This window comes from Amblyomma americanum, chromosome 5, assembly GCF_052857255.1.
Source record: "Amblyomma americanum isolate KBUSLIRL-KWMA chromosome 5, ASM5285725v1, whole genome shotgun sequence".
NCBI classification, from domain to species: domain Eukaryota; kingdom Metazoa; phylum Arthropoda; class Arachnida; order Ixodida; family Ixodidae; genus Amblyomma; species Amblyomma americanum.
Window position 1 is genome coordinate 69,335,648 of NC_135501.1, and position 7,291 is coordinate 69,342,938.

Sequence of the window (7,291 nt, forward strand, 5' to 3'; positions counted from 1 at the left end):
GCACAGCTGTACTCCGGTGGCTGCACTGAGATCTGCTGTAGTAGTAACAATATATCTGTTACTATAAGCCCGCGGCTCATTTAAGTCCTCATTAGTTTCTTCATGTTAATTTAATACTCGGAAAGCGCGCCCTGCGAGACCTCCCAGACAACGGCTTCACGGCTCCAGTTCGACTGGAAGTGTTCCCAACAGGTGGTCATCTTAAGGCTGCCCTGTTGTCGAGAGCTTTGCTCTCAAGAACAGAACACCTTGAAGGATCTCCGCTCAAAAATTCTCTCTGCCCTTTCAGAAAAGTCATAAGCAATGGACTCACAGTACTTTATGCCGGAGCAATTGCCGGCAGAATAAGAAAGCCTAATCCCACCTGTAGCGTTCAGCACCTCAACTCAACTCTTATTTGCGTGCCAACGGAGGTGTTGTGGCGTCGCCGCCTCAAATAGGTATTGCGGAGTGCCCGCAAAACATTTTAAAGTGATTGCTGATGCCCATGGGGCCTCCGCTAACGGGTGCGGTAGCCCTTACATGTATGTTCAAGCGCGCCTGTCCACAAGGGCTTTAAGAGGCTTCTACGTTTTTTTGTGTAGTCGAAAACTGACCCGAGCGTGCCACTACACTGCGGGTTGCCCCCTGTACCGCAGCTGGCAGCCCTGACGAGTTTTTCCCGGTTGTATTACTCCGCTGCGTGAGAACTTGAAGTCACTGACAACTGTCGGCAATTGCTCGCCAATAGAGAAGAGGCACAATAGGCAGGAATTTAGCATGTTGTTGGAAGCGCTACTGCCCCTAAGCAGCGGGAGCGCAAAAGGCAAGCAGATGGATAGATTCCGGCTTAGAAATAGCAAAGAAATATTCGCACGGCAGGAGATTTTTATTGCTTTGTGTACGCGCTCCTCTCTATTCGTCCCTCATTTCTAGAATATGTCCAATCCTCGTGGATTGTCGCCTTTTCATTATAATATCTTGTTTCGAAATTGGGAGTTCAGGCCGGTCAGTGAAACTGATCGCCCCAATGTCTTTCTTTACCACGGGTTTAAAATCAATCTGAAAAATTTGTATGAAAGACTTGCCAAGAGTTCTCACCTGAGTCAACTCTAAGCTAGGGACTCATTGTTAGCGTATAGATAAAAGACGCCTTCGTTCGCCCTGAACGCATGGCAAATGAACAAGGCACGCAAATACTGTTTGTCCTTTGCAACAGTGCACACATCAGATGGTCATCCGTCGGCACGGCGTCAAACAAGGTTTTTTTTTAACACAGTTTAGGCTCTCAGGCATGCCGACTACGGCCATCATTCATTAGGAATGTTTCTTAACTGGATGAGAACGCTGCCTTCACGTCTCTGCAGTTTTTTGGTAATTTGTGCTATAATCAGAGAGGCACCGCTCCCTTTTTGCCACGGCGATGGAAGTGGACGCTGCTGAGCCTCTGTTGGAACCCGGCGGGTCAGCAGCAGCCGCCCAGAGGAAGCGCCTGCACCGCCAGAGTGACTCAAGCAGCCAGGGCACCGTTGTGTACACGGTGCCAAGTGATGACTCCTCGTCCTCGGCCGAGGGTTTCATACCGGTTGTTGGCAAGAAGGTCAAGCGCAGACTGCGTAGACAAGCCGAATCGTCCTCACCGAGCACGTCAACGATGTCCTCATCAAGAACGCCAACGATCATCATGGCGCGAAGTTCCTCGGCGCACACAGCCTTGTTTGTGCCGTTGATCCCAACAGACAACTTGAACCTCCTGAACAGGCAAGCTATCTCTATTTATCTGTAGAGCCTCGTACCGGGAGGCATTAAAGATGTCAGAATAAACCCGTTCAAAAACGTCATTGCCGTTGATGTGGTGGAGCGAAGTGCACTGGAGAGTTTAACCGCAATCACCAAACTCGGCAACATCAGTGTACGCCCCCTTATTCTCCAAGGCAGCGACACTTCGGCTCGCGTAATCTACAAAGTCGACATCGCCATAGGTGACGCAGATTTACCGATGTTGTTCAAGCCGGCAACCAATGGCATTTCCATCATTCAAGTTCAGCGGTTAGGAAGATCTACATGCATAAAGCTGGACTTCAAGGGTTACTGCATACCATTGTACGTGAAGGTTTGACACTTTTGTCATCCAGTTCGAATTTTTGTTTTTGTGCCTAAGCCCCTTCAATGCAGGAAGTGCATGAGGATCGGCCACTTGAGCGGCGTCTGCATCAACTCCATCGTGTGCCCGCGATGCTCCGAGTCACACAGTGGTGATGTTTGCCCCGCGACTACCTTGAAGTGCGCCAACTGCACGGCCCTCATGACTCTTCCTCGAAAGGCTGCCGCCGTCTAAAGACCGAGCGCGCGGTACTGAAGCAAATGGTGCGAGACCATTCTACGCACAAAGAAGCCGCCGCAAAGGTGCGACGTCGTCGTTCGTGCCGCCGAAAGTCGTCAAAGAAAGCAGTCACATTTGAGAAGAACGACCCAAACGAAACAGCAGCTTGTCCGCCTCCACCAAAAACCGTACCAAATCAAGGGAGCCGGGCGCTTGGTGAGGCTGGACCTGCTGCCTCAGATGCAACTTGGCCACCACTGCCAAAGCCTTCTACGCCTACTGTGTCAGGGATGTTGGCGCACTCAGGGCAGTGTGCAGCGCCTACGACTGATCCAGCCAACAGACACGATCAAGGCCATGGCCCAGATATGCAAGTTATTGCAATGCTAACATCACTAATGAATGCCATGCGTGCTCTGTTTTCCAGCCCACGCACGCCAGCTGCAAAAAGCGCACTTCAAGTTCTGGACGCGCTACATCTAGTTCTTGCGGCTCTACAATAGAAGGCATCATGGATCCTTCGGACCTGTCTTTTGAAAAGAAAGTCAAGCAATCTTTCATTTTGCAGTGGAATGCTCGTGGACTCCAGTACCGGATTTCCGATTTACGGGACTACGTCTACGAGAGTCACTTCCCCATTCTTGATTTGTAAACCGAAGACCCCGGCAATTTTGCGATTATCGTGTTATGATGCATTTGCATCACCCACGCGCAACAGATCCAGCAAAGTCCTCGTCTACATTCGACGTGAACTTACATACGCGCAGCATTCATTTCCTCCGAAACAAGGCAATCAGTACGTTTGCCTGACAATGAAGAGCCGAGACCTGACGTTTACGCTAGTGGCGGTGTACTTGGCGCCATCAAGTCGTTTCGACACCAGAAGGTTGAGTGGTTTAATGGAAGCTACACCTGCTCCGTGGGTCATTATGGGTGACTTCAATGCTCATCACACCATGTGGGGAGGTTCTAGGATGGACGTTAGGGGAAGACAGCTTGTGTCAGCCTCTGACCATGACCTCCAGTGCCTTAATGACGGAAGCCCGACCTATACTCGAGGGGTGACTTATAGCAGCTGTTTGGACTTGACTTTCGTTTCACAGTGCCTTACCAACAGCGTCCGGTGGTTTTCGGATGTAGAAACAAACCCATGGCATCGACCATATTCCAACCTATCTGATTATTACCAGCCATTCCACATTTTCCCCGGCCGCGTGTAGGCAGCGCATTGTATATATATAATTGGTTTTTGGGGGAAAGGAAATGGCGCAGTATCTGTCTCATATATCGTTGAACACCTGAACCGCGCCGTAAGGGACGGGATAAAGGAAGGAGTGAAAGAAGAAAGGAAGAGGTGCCGTAGTGGAGGGCTCCGGAATAATTTCGACCACCTGGGAATCTTTAACGTGCACTGACATCGCACAGCACACCGGCGCCTTAGCGTTTTTCCTGCATAAAATCGCAGCCGTCGCGGTGGGGTTCGAACCCGGGAACTCCGGATCAGTAGTCGAGCGCCTTAACCACTGAGCCACCGCGGCGGGGCCAGCGCATTGACTGGACAGTTTTTAAATTACTCATGGAGGCTGCTTGCACAGAGGGCTTCTCTACCGGTCTTGAACAAAAACTTAAGGAAGCCATGGAACACGCCACCTGCCTCTATAACCCTGTCGCGAACTACACCGATTTTGACTTCGAATTGCAGCGACTGCGATCTCAACGGCGCAGGGCAGAGCGCAGATTCCGACGCACAAATTCGCGCCTAGGCCTAAATGATGCTAGCCGCATACAGAAGAAGATTCAGCGCAGAATCCAGGCACTGCAAACACAACGCTGGAGAACATTTTGCCAAACACTTGACACACGGAAGCCTTTGTCACGCGTTTGGAGTGTAATTCGGGGTTTTCGCACGTCCCCTCAACCGCGCTAACCGTTCAAATCCGTAGCGCTCAACCAAAGGCGCAATGTTGTTGGGAAGCCGAAGATTTTTGCGCAAGAATAACAGGCCCTCCGAATCCGTGCGCAACGCTGCACTGCAACAATGTTCCACTCTCACGGTATTCTCGGATGGATGCACTATTCTCTATTGAAGAACTTGATACTGCGCTGGCTTCTTGTAGAATGTCATCATCATCAGGGCCCGATGGTGTGATGTACTCCGCACTTGCCAACCTTGGCCAAGAAGCTCTACAGGCTCTTTTGGACACTTATAACAAATCATGGACTGCTGGAATAGTTCCTCATGATTGGAAGACCAGTCGTCTGGCTCAACTTCTTAAGCCGGGGAAATCACCGCTCGACCTTTCATCCTACCGTCCAATTGCACTCGCCAGCTGCGTCGGCAAAGTCATGGAAAGAATGCTGCTCACACGCGTGGAATGGTACTTGGAGCGATAAGAGATTTATCCAACCTTCATGTCTGGGTTCCGACGGGGCCGCTGTTCTATAGACAACGTGGTTGACCATATAACGTCGGTGCAACAGAGCAAAAGGTTTAAAAGATTGACCGTGGCATTGTTTTTGGACATCAAGGGCGCGTACGACAACGTAACGCATCAGGCCATTTTGGACGCAATGGAAGCTGCTGTGAACGGAGGCCGCACGTTCAGCTGGATACGCAGCTATTTATCAGAGAGGTCGTTTTTTGTCCTGACAGCGGACGGACCAACGACCTTACATCGACATTTGCGCGGAGTCCCTCAAGGTGGAGTGCTTAGTCCAGTTCATTTCAACCGTGCTCTCATCGGCCTGGTCGACGTATTACCACAATCTCCTCAGATCTCTGTGTATGCAGATGATATTTGTATTTGGGCATCAGGGGCGACCCGTCCTCAAGTCCCTGCAAAACTTCAAAAGGCGGCATCGATATTGGCATCTTATCTTCGCTTGCAGGGCCTGAACATTTCGACGGAAAGTGTTCACTTGTGGCGTTCACACGCAAAATAATGTCACGCTACACCATTAGCATCAATGGCGAAGCCATTCCCTATGAGAGGAGCCACAGATTCCTTGGTGTTGTTATCGACAGGAACCTCTCGTAGAGTCCACATATTTATGACATGAGAAAGAGAGTAATTGCGATTGCCCACGTCCTCTCCTCTCTCGGGGGAAAGTCCTCGGGCGCATCAGTGTGCTCGGTGCTACAACTGTACCGCTCCCTATTTCTGGACTACATGCGGTACAGTCTTCCGATATTCAGTTCCATTAGAAAGACAAACATCAAGACTCTTCAAAGTGTGCAAGCGCAAGCTCTCCGTATCTGCCTTGGATTGCCTAAATGTGCATCAACAGCAGCAACTGTTCTTGTTGCCAGGGAACATCCTGTTACTAGATACATTGCTGTTGACACCATGAGAACCCATATTCGGCACCTCACACGGGTTCCCTGTCATCACCTCGCAACACTATCAATAAGTAGGCCGCGTACTGCATTCGCCAAAGCCATTGAAGCCCATCGCGCATATCTTCCATCGGAGTTCACCCCTGCATCAAGACTGTGCTCACCCTTATGGAGTCTTCATGAACCTCGGGTTCACCTCTGCATTCCTGGCATTACGAAGAAAGCTGGTGTATCACTGCCCGCTCTCAAACAACTGACATTGAATCATCTGTATTCTTACCACAGTCACCACATACATGTTTACACAGATGATCAGTTCACTCGACCAGTTCTACGGGGTCGGTGGTGATACCGGCCAGATCCATCTTCATGAAAGTGAAGACGACCTATCCAATATCTTCAACTGGTGCGGAATTCGCAGCCTTACGGGCTGCGGTAGATTTCATCAGTCAAGAACCTCCGAATGACTGGACGGTTTTCACCGACTCTAAAGCAGCCCTTCAAGCCCTGAAAGCTGCGCTACGCCGCGGGTCGTAGGAGCAACTTGTTGCTGAGATCCGTCTACTGTACCACGGCACCGTATCCAAAGGTTAATACATCATTTTTCAATCGCTGCTAGGACACCGTGGTATTAACGGTAATCACCAGGCTGATGCGGCTGCGCGTTCTGCTCAAAACGACGGACTTCCAGTGAGGATCCCAATATCAAGACCTGACGCTGCGTGGGGGCCTCGCCCTTTGGCGCTGGAGCTCACACTCTCAGCCTGAACACGGGAGAGTTTTGCAACCTCCGCCTCAAGGCACTGGACCCCGGACTGCGCCTTCGTCTTCCACATGACTTAGCACGTCGCGAAGCAACATTGGTATGCCGTTTATGGATCGGTGTTGCGTTTACCAACCACTATGCTTTCCGGATGGGGATGGCCGACAGTCCTGCCTGTGAAAGCTGTGGTTGTAAGGAGACCATCGCTCATCTTCTCTGTGGGTGCCCTGCATTTGCGAGTGCTATACATACACTGTGTTGTGCCCTGGACCGCTTCGATCCTCGCCAATTAACAGAGCAAAAGATCCTCGGCCCGTGGCCACAGCAGTCGACGGCCCTCAAGGCATACAAGGCACTCTTTGCCTACTTGAGAGCGACTGTATTGAGTGACAAATTGTGACAGCGTTGTGCGTGTGTGTGTTATGCTTTTTTCCCCTTCTCTCTTACTCCTTTTTGTCCCCTAATTCCTCTTCCCCTGTGCAGGGTAGCCAACCGGGACCCCTTTCTGGTTAACATCCCTGCCTTCCCCTCCTCCTCTTGATCTATCTTTGTTAACTGGACCTGCCAAATACCACAGACTCCGCACCACACTCTTCCAAAAAAGGTAGTAGAAAGGTACTAACGGCTGCTGTTACTGCCTTTATTTAGCAGTTACTACCTTTGTAATACCTTCTTACGACCTCAATACTCGCTCAATGAAAATGGAGATTGTAACCATTCGACGCCGGGGAATAATTCCGAAGGGTGGTGTACTGAAGTTCTGTTGAAGAGGGTACGTAGTCAGTCGTGGCAGATGCATTCTGGCAGGCCAGTCGGGCTGTGAACGTTGATGGCCCGTATCTAGAAGGTCGACAGCGGTGGCAAAATCTTGAAATCTTTGCAGGATTCC